This window comes from Pseudophryne corroboree, chromosome 4 (assembly GCF_028390025.1).
Source record: "Pseudophryne corroboree isolate aPseCor3 chromosome 4, aPseCor3.hap2, whole genome shotgun sequence".
NCBI lineage: Eukaryota > Metazoa > Chordata > Amphibia > Anura > Myobatrachidae > Pseudophryne > Pseudophryne corroboree.
Window position 1 is genome coordinate 864890887 of NC_086447.1, and position 14185 is coordinate 864905071.

Sequence of the window (14185 nt, forward strand, 5' to 3'; positions counted from 1 at the left end):
TAGTCTAAACCTGTATGAATTTGGGCCTTCATCCATCTTATGAATGGATAGTCTAGAAAGTAGGGGTACTCCATATTTGCTCCATCTATTTTTTGCAAATGATGGGCCATATTTCCAATCTGCTCCTGTATTCCACCCCACAGATTCCCAGTAATCACAGTTGGATCCATGATAGGATATGTCCATCCACCATTCATCAGTGACACAAATGTACATTGTCTCAGACATCCCTGATTTTCTTTTCTGCTGTATGAAATGTTTGTTGTCAGCAAGTTTAGGGAACATGAAATAATCAAGGATGTATGTGGCTACGTGTGTATTGGAGGAATTGTACCACAAGGTGGGGACCCCATCTGTTTGTGTGATGTCGACTTCACATATTGTGAGGTGAATGAGGGCCAGTAGGGCTATCGAGATAGTCCCCAGGATAGAGATAGGGGGCAGGTTCTTCATCGTTTTCTGTTCTTCTGTCTTCGCTAGGTGGGAGGTCAGGGCTGTCTGCCCCGGTTCGTACCTCACTGGAATCACTTGCTTCCCTCTCTAGGTCTGGTCTAGGAACCTTTTTTACTCGGGATGCATGGATCCAGGTAGGACTTTCCTCTGTCAGGACTGCTGTTCGGGTAACTGCTACGACCTCTGTCTCTGGACCATAGGTGAAGTCTCCTGGGCTCTTGTTCCTGGGGAGCACCTTCACCACGACTCTGTCTCTGACTTTAAAGGGGTGTGTAGGTTCCTGTGGATTCAAAGGGTTTTTACAAACAACCTCATGTTCAATTTCATTCAGTTTTGTTATCAGGGACCTGACATACTCTTCTCTGATGAGTTCTAGATCTCCTTCCTGTATTACTAGTGGTTTCTTAGCCCAGGGTGTAGGAAAAGGGTCTACCCATTAGTATTTCAAAGGGTGAGTATCCTAGAGTTTTCTGTGGGGTATTCAAGATGCTGGTGTTTAGCTTTATTAGGGTTGTTCCTGAGGCAAGTGATGCATCTGCTAACATACTGGTCCACAAGTGATTTGGCATTAGTAACATAAAAATCATTGGTTAGTAGGAGGAGTGTTGTGGCTTCACCACGGTGACCAACACCACGGCAATGGGCAACGAGCAAAGGGGCACTGGACTGGGGTATACAGGGTTTCCCCTCTTTGCAGATTAATCCTGATTTAGGATTTTTTCTGCAGAATTGGGTAAGTTCAGTCGGAGAGATCAGCATTAGTCGCAGCAGCTTGAAGTTGAGTGAGCAGATGGACGTTGTCAAGGGAGGGACATGCTCTAGTGAGTGCAATGAGTTCTGCAGCTTGCGCGGACTGATAAGGTATTGGTAGGGCTTCCAACACAGTGTCAGGGAGGGTGACAATGGCATAGCCAGCCTGGTATGTATTGTCATTGGGCCTACTACAGGAGCCGTCAACAAAAACTATGTCTGCGCCTGGTATGGGAACGGGAGACATGTCAAGTCTGAGAGAAGTTTCAGCTTCAATGGAAGCAGCACAGTCATGTAGGTCGGGTGGTTCATCCTCGGGACCTTTCAAGCCTAAAAGGGCATTGAGAATGGGTGCAGGGCCAGAAGAACTAGCAGTGTACTTAATGGTAAGGGTAGGGTTACTCAAAAGGAGTACTTCATATCCACTAAGGCGTTGTGCTGACATGTGCTGTGTGTGTAAGCCTTTAAGTATTGCCAGGACATCATGTGTGGTGTGGAGTACTGTGATGTGGCCTAAAGTGAGGGTAGTGGCCATTTCTGCAACCATTGCACAGGCTGCCAAAGCCCTGAGGCAGGCAGGCATACCTTGCACAGACACTGGCATGACTTTGGAAAAAAAAATGCCACGGGGCGCAACTTCCCTCCATGAAACTGTGTGAGCACCCCCGCCATGGTTTTACAATTGTCCCTTGCATATAGATGGAAAGGTAGTACATAATTGGGGAGGCCAAGTGCCGGACTTTTCATCAACATACATTTTAAACTTTCATATGCAGTTAACATTTCTTGTGACCATTGTACAGTTTTAGGTTTGTCCTTCAGTGTGGCTTGTCTCAAAATGTTATCATAATAAGAGCAATCAGATATCCACTGTCTGCAGTAATTTACCATACCCAGGAAGGACAGTAGTTCCTTCTGGGTAGTTGGGGTGACCAGGCCCAATACAGACTGTATGCGTTGTGGACTGATTTTCCTCTCTCCCTGAGTGAGCACAAAACCTAAGTAATCAACATGCTTTTTTACACCATTGCATTTTTGTTTTGGACACCTTGTGTCCACATTCACAAAGCCAGTTTAGTAATGAAACACCATCCTCTCGGCAGGCCTCCTCAGTTTTACTACAGAGCAGCAGATCATCTGCATACTGTAGCAGGACTGAACCATGGTGAGGTTGCCAGGGCCTCAATGTGGCCTGGAGACAACAGGTGCGTCAATAATCTGCACCAGGTAAGTTGTTTACCCTCAAAAGAAAAGGCAAAAAGTAATTGTGTCTGTGAATCTACAGGTATGCTGAAAAAGGCATTCTTCAAATCAATTACAGAGAAGAACGCAGCATCTGCAGGGATTGCAGAAATGAGTGAGTTTACATCTGGGACAATTAACTGATTGATCGCTCTGAGATCCTGTACAAATCTTATACTGCTATCAGCTTTGGCAACAGGGTTCACAGGAGTACAGTATGGTGATACAATATGTCTGAGAATACCCTGTTATAAGAATTGCTGTATGAGACCTTCTATAAACAGGTTGTGAGTCGGGTTTGAGATTGGCCTTATGTGGTGTGCATGAGATTAGGCCAGTGTCATATGGACCTTCTGACCAAAGAGCGGGGTTTACTTGAGCTAAGTCAGGCATTGGTGGGTAGGTTGTTAATGAAGGTGGAAATGAGTAAGCTTTCTGAGTTAAGCAAAGGTAAGCCAGCGTCATCTGTCCAGCAGTCCTTAAACCTTTTCCAAAACTCAGTAACAGACTCCGAAGGTTTCTGTTTACAAGCTACAGCGACAGGCAAAAAAACACAGGCAAAGGAGCACGGGTTTTAAAGACTTCCTCCATATGTGTATCGCTGCGTCCTTTGCAAGCTTTGCGCAAATAAGATATACAGCCATCGAGGGTAATAGTGGGCTTGGGACAGTGTTTTACTATTATCTAAACTCTGGGTTACTGGTGCGTTAGGGATAGAGCTAGTGGACGCACCCTCCAGCAGTGGAGTTGGAGGCGATCCCATCTGGTGTGAAATGGTTACTGCTGCCAAGAGATCTGTGTCTCCGAGCGCAGGATATATTGGAATGTAAGGGGGAGGGAGAGGGTTTTCAAAGATTTACAGTTTCTCATTTCTTCGCTTCTGTGCTGTTGGGAACTGACATTTTTGTAATCCTCCATATAGAAAGGGTAATTACTGCCTTCCCGTAGGAATGGGTCCTGTCCTGCTTTCTCTGTCCATCCCTGCTAAATTATCCACCCATGGGTTAACTAAGTAATACTCTGAGGTAGAGTTGCGGGCGACATACATCTTGCATGTCTCACCAGGGAGGGGCGGGGGATATGTAGTTTTTTTTTACTCTGACTAGAGCCCATTGTCAGACAGTAATATAAATCAACAGTACAACTTTAAAAGAAAATATCTAAAATTTACAACACTCTACTTACTATATGCATCAGCTAACCAGTTAATTAGTCATTGACAATATCACAATATTATCTGTATAGTGAGAACATGAAATCTTTTGACGTGTACGATACTTACCATTCGTACAAGATGTCAGAAAAATACAGCGTTTTAAACAGGAAGCAGGAAAAGTGTTTGAGTAAAGATATCTGGCAGACGAAAACTTACCAGCCGTCTGATCAAATATAAGAACTTATCTCACTACAAACATACAAGAATATATAGACGATCAAATCGAGGTATTCTCTACGTTACGTATAGACCCCAGGTCTATTTTAAGTATCCCAGATACTAACGTCACGTTATGTATAGACTCCCAGGTCTATTTTAAGTATCCCAGATACTAACGTCTTTGGAGAATTGCGCTTGGACCCCTGGTCCCTTCTCAGACGTATCTTTAAGTCCCAGACATTAAAGATGTTTGGTCACGTGTTCCCAGAACACTGACACGGATTCAGCTTCAGTGTATGACCGCAATCCCGTATGGCAAAGACAGACAATAAATTCTCTATCTTACCATCTGGGGACGATCACTGAATCGCGGACGTAGCCCCCACTTGAAAGGATAGCCCCTATATTCTTTAACCCTCGATGTGATGGCCTCTCAGACGTCCGTGAGTGTAAACCTTTAGCCACAAGTTACATGCACAACACAAGCAGTAAAGATTCACACTGTTTATTGTTCGTTTAACAAAAGTATATAAAAGAAAGGATTTAGGGCGTGTATATCCCAAGTCAATAACTAATTGGACAGAACACAAAAAGGGGCTAACATAACATGATTGGCTAGGAACTGCCGCAGTGGAAGGATATGCATATATGGGCAAGTTTGTATTTCAAATAGGGAGGTTGTTCACACGGTATATAAAAAAAGATAAGAGACAAGGACAGTAGCAAGGAATGTGCTGGAACATTAAGTTCTATAACACAAGCAATTCTATGACATTGAAGCAGAGACGAGCTTTAACCCTTTCAGGCCGGCACTCTTTATCATAAAATACACTGTCAGGCAGAAATGGATCAGATGCAGCATCAGACAGCCTGTGTTGTATAATAACAAAATACATGCTGCAGTGCAAGGACTGAGTTTTAACTATGTGTGCTCCCTCTGCTCCCCCTCCACCCCCCCATCCGTAGGTGCACTTGTGGATATGAAGGGGGGGGGGGCACCAGCGGGGGGGAAGGGGGGGGGAGAGGGGTTGTTCTGGGGCCGGGGTCACTGTTTATCATAAAATACACTGTCAGGCAGAAGTGGATCAGATGCAGCATCAGACAGCCTGTGCTGTATAATCACAAAATACATGCTGCAGTGCAAGGATTGAGTTTTAACTATGTGTGCTCCCTCTGCTCCCCCTCCACCCCCCCATCCGTGGGTTCACTTTTGGATATGAAGGGGGGTGGGGGGCGGGCAGCTCACACATGGCTAAAACTGAATCCTTGCAGCATGCATGTTGTGATTATACAGCACAGGCTGTCCAATGCTGCATCTGATCCCCTGCTGCCTGACAGTATATTGTATGATAAAGAGTGGAGCAGCGAGTCCCGAATGAAGTGCTGGCTGCAGCCATTTCTGCTACAGCATAACTCTCAGCTTCAGCTCCTGCACCTCCCTCCTCAGTCCTCTGTCACTGAAAGGAAATAGCCCCGCACACTGCACGCGTAGATCCACAGGCCCATGCTCAGCACGGCAGCGGTGGGAGGAGGATTGCTGGAGGTGCCTGCAAAGAATAACACCGCGCCGCGGGCGGAGAGACTTTGGCTGGATGCTGATGGACATCCTCCTGTGAGACACAATGTGAGCCCATATTCCAAGAAGTTTGTGGCAGCTATCTGTATGGACTGTGGGAGAGAGAATTTGTGTATTTGTGCTGTTAGTGTGGGTTGTAAGGGGGTGAGAGAGATGTGTATGGGTGGGTGGGCTATGGATGTGTGTGAGGGAATTGTTGGTCAGCAGGGGAGGAAAGGGGGATTTGTATATTTGTGCTGTTAGTGTGGGTGGGAAGGGGGGGATGTGGTGAGAGAATTGTCAGTATGTGAAGAGGGGCATGTGTATGAGGGAGCTGTCGGTTTGGAGGGGAGGAAGGGGTGATTGGTGTGACAGAGTTGACAGTGGAGGGGGATGTGTGTGCGCTAGATTTGGGAGTATAAAGGTAATTGTGAGAGTTTCCAGGAGGGGGGCAGGGCAGTGTTTATAATAGAGGGGAATATTCAATTAAAGTCGGATCCATTCCGACATGTATTTGTCGGAATGGATCCGGCAACCCCTATTCAATCCCCATCTTAATTTGACTTTTTGAAGTCGAATTTAAGATGGGACGCACAGGAGGCGAGGGGGGCGAGCCGCGGGGGGACAGCCGGCGGGCATACAGGAGATTTAATGTAGGGTATAGAGGGCTCAGTGATGTAGTGTAGGTTATAGAGCGGTCAGTGAGGTAGTGTAGGGTGTAGAGAAGTCAGTGATGTAGCGTAGGGTGTAGAGGGGTCAGTGATGTAGTGTAGGGTATAGAACGGTCAGTGAGGTAGTGTAGGGTGTAGAGAAGTCAGTGATGTAGCGTAGGGTGTAGAGGGGTCAGTGATGTAGTGTAGGGTATAGAACGGTCAGTGAGGTAGTGTAGGGTGTAGAGAGGTCAGTGATGTAGCGTAGGGTGTAGAGGGGTCAGTGATGTAGCGTAGGGTGTAGAGGGGTCAGGGATGTAGTGTAGGGTATAGAGGGGTCAGTGATGCAGCATAGGGTATAGAGGGGTCAGTGATGCAGCCTAGGGTATAGAGGGGTCAGTGATGTAGTGTGGGGTATAGAGGGGTCAGTGATGTAGTGTGGGGTATAGAGGGGTCAGTGATGTAGTGTGGGGTATAGAGGGGTCAGTGAAGATACTAAACCCAAGTACTTGCTACACTTATTGAATTAAAACACAAAATGCAGCAAAAAGTATACAATTTGGGTAAAAGCAAAAAGGCAAAGGCTAGAGGTAGATACGAGAGACCAGCGCCATGCCTTATGCACATATCATTATGTTCATTTTCAATATGGAGGGGAAGCGTGGTACACCAAAGGTAAATTTTGCCCTGGAGAACAAGCCCCGATCAGATAGTCTGGGGCAGGCGGGACACCAACCATGACACCTAGTCTAGGGCAGGCAGGTTAGCTAGCCTATGGAAATCTGTTGTCAGCGGAGGTTGGGGGGTGGGCTGATTCAGTGAAGTGCAGTAAGAGTAGTCAGGGGAGGCAGGGCCTCTCCTGTTATACTCCTGTGTGCTCAGTTTCCTGTCTCCTTATGCTGCTACTGGCCAGTTCTCATTGGCTTCACCCTAACAGTGAGTCCTTGCCAACAATGTTTTCCAGCAATTGGGGGGACAGTTTCTGTGGCTCCTTATTTCAAATTCCGTGTCTACTGCAGCCGCCACTGGTCTGCAGTGCTCTCTCTGGGGGGGGCGCCAGTCCCTTATTTTGCCAGGGGCGCTCGGACCCCTAGATACACCCCTGCCTTGAGGCATTCCACTCCGCAGCCCTCTTTGCCTTCAGGCGGGATTTGAAGTCGGCCCACCTACATATGTATTGTGAAAGAGGGACAAAGTAGAGTCTTATTATTTGTCTAAGCTAATATATAGGACACGTGTTCTGCTTGTGTTTGCTAGACATAACATCACATGTAACTACATTTTTTAGTCAACTTAGCACAGAAAAAGGACTGTCAATATGCACTTACCGTCGTCTCACTTCCTGTGATGTTCTGACGACAGAGCCAACGTCATTCACAGATTTTGTGATGTCTCTCCAGATGCGAGCTTTTGAAGCTGCCCCCATGTTTTTTGGGCCTCTATGGATTTTGGACATGGCCTGCGTGACCAAGACACGCAACTCCCTCTTAGTGAATGCAGGCTGTCTTTTCTTCCGTCTGGAGGTAGCCTGTGAGGTTTCTTCTTGTTGGTCATCACCATCTTCCTCCTCACTAGCAGCTTCTGCCTGTTGTGTTTGTGTGGCTAAAGCCAATTCTTCCTCAGTTTGGTCACTTTGTGTGTGTGGCAGGGTATCCCCACTCAATTGTTGTGGTTCAGAAGCAGACATTTGCAGAGTACTTGGTCCTGCCTCTTCAACATCCGCAGAGGCGTATTCCAGCATGCGCCTTTGGCAATCTAGGCGTCTTTTCCGCAATGCCATCTCCTGCTCTGCAATGCGGTCCATCTCTGCTGCGATTTGCTCACGAGAAGCCATGTTTGTGATGACGTGTACGGCGAGGTGTGTGCGCTTATATACCTACGTGCGAAGCGTTAATTCACACAGGTGTACACAATCTGGTTGATTGCACTGCTTATTTAAGGGCCTACTTTGCACGCTGTGAGTGTAGGTAGTTTGGAGTTTCACTTGAGTTTGTTGGCTTGTGCGTGAAGGTGCTATAGGAATTTGCAGAGTGAGTAATTGTCAAGCATACATTTGTCCTTTCGTTTGCGTTTTGAATATAGACATTTTTTTGTTGCGTTTTTTCGTTTGTGAGTATTCAGGAAATCTTCTTGGTAATTTTTTGAATTAAAAGTTGTTTTTTTTGGGTTTTTTTTAATTTTTATTAAAAAACACAGATATATTTTGCAAGTCCATTTTTGTAAATAAACCTGTGCTTCTTTGATTTGACTGTCATTTTTGTTCTCTTGTAGGAGTTGTTTTTTGGGTGAGGAAACCCTTGTATATTTTGAGTTTTTGGTGTGTAAGAAAACACAAAAACTTTATTGATTTTGGATCAGGTAAGTGCCCTTTGCCTGTGTTGTTGTTTGTTTGTTTGAATGGTCTGTATGTTGTTTTTGACTGTCATTTTTGTTCTCTTGTAGGAGTTGTTTTTTGGGTGAGGAAACCCTTGTATATTTTGAGTTTTTGGTGTGCAAGAAAACACAAAAACTTTATTGATTTTGGATCAGGTAAGTGCCCTTTGCCTGTGTTGGTGCCTGTTTGTGTTTGTTCAAAGTGTTGTTATTATGTTTCTTTGCCATTTTGTAAAGACAAGTATTTTTTCTTACCTGGATTGATCTGCAAAGTAGTGTTTTTCTTGCCTGGCCTAGCTACTAAATGGTTTTTTTTTGTTACTTGATTGAATTTTTTCCTTTATTTTATTTTTATTTATATTTGTTTTATGGTGTTTGTGATGTGTTTGATGCTCAGAAATCTAGAAACTTACATTTTTGGTTTTTCTGAAATTAACATATGTAGTTTTTTTTAATATTTTTTTTTTTTTTTTTTTTTTTTCATTTTGATCCTGAATTGAACCCAGAAATAATGTCGTACGCTCCTGCAGTAAGTTGACTCCACCTTTTTTTATACATTTATTGTTTGTATATTTTTTAATAAATAATTTTGGAGTATTAAACATTTTTTTGTTTTTATCTCAAAAAAGTGTGTTATGTCGATATTTATCGCAGCAGAAGCCCTACCTCCCCAACCCACGCCAGCACTCCCACCCCAACCGCCAGCCCCACAACCACAACCGGCTCCTCATCAACCAAGGCAACGGAGGCGTGCTAGGCCACCAATTTTCAGAACCCGTGTCCTACTTTTTGGGATGCCAGATGATGTGGTGGTGCGTAGATACAGGCTGCCACCACATCTAATCCTAGACACTCTCTCCATAATAGAGAGTGATCTGGAGTCTGAAATTCGGTATCCTACAGCAATACCACCATTGACACAATTCCTTGCTGTGTTACATTTTTTGGCTACAGCCTCATATCAACATGTTGTGGGAGACCTGGTTGGCATGTCGCAGGGCCAGTTCAGTAAGGTCCTGCGGCGTGTCTGCCAGGCTTTCCTAAAGCGGGTGAAGCAATTCATTGATATGCCTTTGGATGTTGGTGCCCTAGATGTGGTGAAGCGGCAATTTGAGGAAGGTGGTAGTCACTTCCCACATGTTATTGGGGTTGTGGATGGCACACATGTTGCTATTCAGCCACCAAGACATAATGAAGAAATTTATAGAAACAGGAAACTGTTTCATTCTCTGAATGTAATGGTTGTTTGTGGGCCATCCCTCCAGATCCTTTCCCTGAATGCCAAGTTTACTGGAAGTTCACATGATGCATATGTCATTAGACAATCAGGGATATGGCAGAGATTAAGAGCAAGTCAACGAGCAGACATGTGGTTATTGGGTGAGTTTGAAGATATTTTTTATCTTAAAAATAAATGAAATTTTATAATATACTCTTTTTAATTTAAGGTTTTTCCTCAAACAGGAGACCGTGGATATCCTTGCACCCCCTGGCTCATGACTCCTTACCGTAATCCCAGGCCAGGACCACAGATGGCATTTAACTCCGCGCTTACTGCCACTAGGCAGCTGGTGGCGCGCACAATTGGTGTCCTTAAAGGGCGGTTTCGTGTGCTCCACCGCACTGGTGGCGACATCATGTATTCGCCGGAGATGGCAAGTAAAATAGTGGTCCTGTGCGCAATACTACATAATATCGCGGTAAGGAGTAGTGTAGAGCTTCCTCAGGCAGAGGAATTGCCTGATGAGGAGCCAGGGGTTGTTCGACACTTCGGTGGTGGGAGTGTTACACGGAGGGGGAGCCAAGTGAGGGCAAGGATTGTTGCCGAATATTTCAGGTATAGTGTTTTTATATTATTTTTATGTTAAAAAAACAAAGCACAGTATGCTTATGTTTTGTTTGTAATGTTGACATTTTGTTTGAGATTGTAAGGTCATTGTGTAATGGTTTTGGAGTTTTTGTTTATTTGTCATTTTAAAAAAAGTAAAAATCCGTTAACACGTTAAGCTTACAATTTGAGATTAGTACAAAATATAATGTGATGTGGCTAAATAGTGTCCTTATTTGTTTTATATCCTAAAATCTTGATTATTTAAACAAACACAAAAACAAATGAAATTGAATGTTGCCCACTTTGTGACTGTCCAGCTGAATGATCACACAAACTGTGGTGAGTACACAGATATGTTTACAATTTTATTCAAAACTGTGTGTCTCTGTGTCTGTTTGTGTTATGGTTTTTTTTGTTTTTGTTTATTTTTATGCAAAAATTTACTTCTGCGGATGCGTTTTTCCGCTCGTGCGAAATAACACTGCTCTTCACAGCATTGCAAAGATCAATAAAGTTATTAGAAATGACAACAGATTTATGACCAATCACATGCTAACAGACGCTATAAATATATGCCCAAATAAGGAAAACGCCATTGCCAAGATGCGTGCTGCACCGTTCACCAGGCGTGAGCTCCGCGTCCTGGTTGCGGTGATGGACCGCCGCGTAGGCCGCGTTGGGCGCTTCATCCCAAATCGGGTGAAGCGCGAGGCCTACGCGGAGGTCCGCCGCCTGCTGCGGACTCGCGTCCGCAGCAGGCGGTCAATCATTCAACTTGAGAGGAGATGGAGTGATCTCCGCAGGAGGACTCCCGAGCTGTTGGCGGAGATCCGCCAGCAAATACGTTCTATGCATACACGAAGTAAGTTACATTACATAAGAATATTAGCAAACATTGTGCAAATTTACACTAAGTGGTAGGCTAATTGCAACGCTGAGTGTGTTTTTTTACAAAATAGGACAGTGTGTGTGGTTAGGGCAAACAGTACTGACTGTAGCAAACTGTCACCAAACAAGTGCATGTTTTCAAGAATTAATAACCAGCCAGGAAACTGTTCCCAAATACTTGATCATTGCTGCCTATATAATAAGGTGCCTTGAATAGTGATCTGGTGATGTTGCCTAGACCAATCAATATGACTCAATGGACTAGATTACGGAATGAGCTTCAAAGTAAAAGTTAGGACTCATTTTGTTTGCTGTGGCCAACATGAATAGGATTTATACATGTTTGATTTTCATTTCTAAAAAACACTGTATTTTACATGGAACAGAACATTGAAAATTGAAATTGTTTACTATGTAATTTCACATGTAAACTAAATGTTGTCAAAAATATCATTATAGGACAACAACAACGGCAGACCTCTCCGCCCCCTTCCCCTTCCCAGTCCCCCTCCCCTTCTCACTCCCCCTCCCCTTCTCACTCCCCCTCCCCTTCCCAGTCCCCCTCATCTTCCCAGTCCCCCTCATCTTCCCAGTCCCCCTCATCTTCCCAGTCCCCCTCAGCTTCCCTGGCCCACACCACTTTACACTCCCCTTCTCACCACACCTCTCCATCTCTTTCTGGGACCCCTTCTCCTCCTTCCCATACCCCTTCTCCTTCAACTTCTAAATCACCATCTCTGCCCCCCTCACCCTCTATTGGCTTAACTTTCTCTCCGCCCCCCTCGCCCTCTCAATCAGACCCCCCCTCTGAAATTCCAGCACCAATCCAGCCTCCTTCCCCCATCCAGCCTCCTTCCCCAATCCCTCCTCCTTCCCCAATCCCTCCTCCTTCCCCAATCCCTCCTCCTTCCCCCATCCAGCCGCCTTCCCCCATCCAGCCGCCTTCACCCATCCAGCCAACATCCCCACCCAGTGAATGGGCAGAGGAAGCCCCTGAAGCCAGTTCAGGGAGTGTTCATGTTGCCGTGGAAAGTAAGTTTTTTTTTTTTTTTTTTAAATGATTACCTACTTACACTTACAATGACAAAACATGCAGTGTTGTACTGTTTGAAATCTTGTACCAAGGACAAAAATTTGTGTTTTTCTTCATGGTGTACATGTTGCATTTACATATTTGTGAGTGTCATTATATGTACAGTGTTTATGTGTGCAATGTTTTGTGTGTCCACTCTAGGTTGACACTCATTAGGTAGCCAGGGTTGCCAGGACAACAGGGTTTATATGTGGTTTTTTTTCTGGGAAACAGTTAGACCTGAGTGGAGTTTAGTATGTTGTTGGTCTTTTACACTTGTGCCTGTGTAGTCTTAATATTTGCACTTACAAAACACATGCTTCACTTTGTTATGCAGCCTAATGACACAGTGATTTGTGTTGTGAAAGTTACACTCACAAAATGACTATTTGTTAAAGTCAAACCTGTTTGCAATTATTTAGTAAGGGCAGCTTTCAGGGAGTGTGGGAATGCTAGGATATGTTGGCCTTCTGAAGATGTTGATATGCAGTGTGATGATGCAGCACCAAACCCCTTAAAAATATTAAAAAAACACTCCAGATGTGAATGAATGCCAACATGGTGTAACAGTGACGAAGATGGTAGTTATCTTTAACATGGGATGTCGCCCATAGCAACCAATACAAATAAACTTTACAATTGGGGAACCACTTCTACAAGATAATCATCTTATTTTGGCTTGTTTGCTATGGGCAACGCTCCATCTTAAAATGAACTCACATAGTAGTAAATGTAGCCCATGGTCTAGAATACTGTAAAAAGTATCCAAAAAAGCCTGAGCAGGCTTGTGTGTTTTTCTGCTAATGATTGTACCATAAAACAGCCATGATGTATAAACTTTGCCATTAAGCATGCCTGTCCAAACTGCGCAACTGCAACTGTAGAGAAACTACACATCCCAGCATGCCCTGACACAGGTTTGGCATTCCCTGGCCCCAAAACTGAGTTAACGCATGCTGGTATATGTAGTTTCACACCAGCTTGAGGGATGCAGTTTGGACATGCCTGCATTAAAGTGTGCTTTGTGCCTTGCTTGTATAATAAGCAATGTGAGTAAGTTAGTAATGTTTATGTTATCTTTTAATTTCAGATGTTGCCGTTGGAGATCCCACATCGTTGCGGGAGATTGTGGGAAACATGAGGCGACATCTCCAGGCCTTGCTGGGTCTGCTAGATGATATGGAAAATTTTTGTTAATTTTTTTATGTTTTTTAAAACCAAAACTTATCTTATCATTTCAAAAAATCTAAAAAAAAAAATAAAAGAAAATTATTATACTTAAGCGGGTGTTTATTATTTAATAATGCAATAAAGGAACAGCAGATTGCAGAACAAACATTTCTTACATTAAACATTTCATACAGCTAACGTAAGTTATTTTAAAAATCTAAAACAAACATGTTATTGGCTAAATAAACATGCAAAAACCTTCATTCACATACAAAAACTCTACTTTAATAAATACACAAAACACATTAGACCAAGCACATTGCAAACATCTATATTTATATTAAACATGTAAATAGAAATAGGTTCTTTTATGGCTACAAAGTGTTCTTCAGGTATTTATAAAATACTTAATTGATCATGAACATTACAATTCAGTCACTAATTGGATTTGTAATTGAGGAGGGCTTGTGGACTTTTAATTGGAAGGTGTTATTCCACTTAATAGTAAAAAAAAACAATGTGGTGCATTTCTCCGCAAAAGTGAGCACTTTAACTGATAAATGTGTAAATCTACGACTACCTAGTATTTTTACGAATAAGTATGTGTTAATGCGATGGGTTCGCATTGCTGCGATGTTTTTGCATTGCTGCGATGTCATTTGGCGTACGCCCACTTTGTGTAATAATGCGTGCGAATGAGCAAAAATACGTTGGGGGCGGATGTTCGCAAAATTACTACATTAACGCAACTTTACTAATAGGTTGTGCGAACGAAAAACTTAGCGATCAACTCGGAATGAGGGCCATGGTTCACACACAGAAGTTT

General features: G+C 43.7%; 1 long non-coding RNA gene across 1 annotated transcript; it reads left to right on the forward strand.

The window, feature by feature from the left end:
• The first annotated feature begins 9616 nt into the window (after window positions 1–9616).
• On the forward strand, window positions 9617–13367 carry LOC134911846 (uncharacterized). Its single transcript, XR_010176895.1, has 5 exons — window positions 9617–9778; window positions 9863–10235; window positions 10547–10568; window positions 11577–12149; window positions 13280–13367. It is a non-coding gene; the product is annotated as an uncharacterized LOC134911846 (long non-coding RNA).
• Window positions 13368–14185: the final 818 nt, after the last annotated feature.